This window comes from Coturnix japonica, unplaced genomic scaffold (genome assembly GCF_001577835.2).
Source record: "Coturnix japonica isolate 7356 unplaced genomic scaffold, Coturnix japonica 2.1 chrUnrandom498, whole genome shotgun sequence".
Classification (NCBI taxonomy): Eukaryota; Metazoa; Chordata; class Aves; order Galliformes; family Phasianidae; genus Coturnix; species Coturnix japonica.
In genome coordinates this window covers 94,738-96,125 of record NW_015439890.1, presented here as the reverse complement: position 1 = coordinate 96,125, position 1,388 = coordinate 94,738, and the positions used below count along the sequence as shown (strand labels likewise).

The following is a 1,388-nucleotide window of genomic DNA, read 5'->3' as shown; positions in this document are numbered from 1 at the left end:
GAGCCAGTCCAAATATTGGCTATCGTGCTAATCCCACATCATTCTTCTGGGGGTCAAAAATCTTCCTTTATTTCGCGGTCCAAAAAAACAGCACTTTTATTCAACCTGCACATACCCGCCTAAGATATACTCAGGGACTTCCTTTGCTGCAGAACTCGCAATAAGTGAGGGCCTCTGATGCGCCCCAAAGATCATACTTTTGGAAGGAGCGGTCAAATATACCCCCTCAATTTTGGATGGGTCTCAAAACCATACAAATTTATGAGGGATTAAAACCCTCCAAGTCCGATTCAGATTAGTCACCAAACCTACAACTTTTCGAGGAGGTCGCAATCTCTTCATTTCGAATCTGGGTCCAAAAAATATGATGCACTGGTTGTTACTTTATGACGCCAAAATGGACCCCGACGAGAACTGAAGGCTCTTCGAGACCCCAGACAGCCGCCAAAAATCAGCTGTGCCCCGAAATTTTTTGGGTCAAAAAAACCCCCACATTTTGAGGGTCCAAAACCATCAAGATATCGCTATCGCAATCCATATCGTTGGTCAAAATCACCTTTATTTCGGGTCCTAAAAACGCACTTTTTCACCCCAAACCCCCAAATCCTCGACCTTTCAGACCCCAAATGAGGCTCCGAGCCCCAAAATTTTGGGTCAAAACCCCCAATTTTGGGTGTAAAAACCATCAAGAAGTTTGGGTCAAAACCAGCCATATTCACGCATCACAAACCTCAACCATTTGGGTCCCAAATACCCATTTTCAGTCCCAAAAATGCACTTTTTTGACCCAAACCCCCAAATCTGAAGGCCTTCAGACCCATAAAGGACCCCTAAAATCAGCCTCTGAGCCCGCAAATTTGGGTCAAAAACCCCCCAATTCTTGGGTTCAAAAACCATCAAAATATCCGCTATCGCAATCCAAATCGTTTTGGGTCAAAAAATCTCCTTTATTTCGGGTCCTAAAAACGCACTTTTTCACCCCAAACCCCCAAATCTAAAACCTTCAAGACGCCCAAAGTGAGGCTCCGAGCCCACCAAATTTTGGGTCCAAAACCCCCCAATTTTGGGGTTAAAAACCCATCAAATTATGGGTTAAAACCAAGGCCAATTTCCAGCGTCAACAACTCAACTTTTTGGGTCCAAATCTCTTCATTCGAACCCCAAAAATGCACTTTTTTGAACCGCAAAACCCCCAAACTGAAGCCTTCAGACCCAAAAGGACCCAAATATCATCCTCTTATTCCCAAATTTGGGTCAAAAACCCCCAATTTAAGTCAAAACATCATATAGCTATCGCAATCCCAACGTTGGGTCAAAAAATCTACTTTATTTCGGGTCCTATAAAACGCACTTTTTTTTCAACCCAAACCCCCTAAATCTCAGACCTC

The 1,388-nt window shown here is 43.7% G+C and overlaps 1 long non-coding RNA gene across 2 annotated transcripts in view; it reads right to left on the bottom strand.

Moving 5' to 3' along the window:
• Positions 1-923: 923 nt before the first annotated feature.
• LOC107307179 overlaps positions 924-1,388 on the bottom strand; it is an 8,171-nt gene continuing 7,706 nt past the window's right edge. Inside the window, exon 3 of one of the 2 annotated variants that reach the window (XR_001552351.2) lies at positions 924-1,001. This is a non-coding gene — a long non-coding RNA (uncharacterized LOC107307179). Of the gene's footprint in view, positions 1,002-1,336; positions 1,386-1,388 lie in introns of those variants that run through there. The other variant, XR_001552352.2, reaches the window with a different exon arrangement.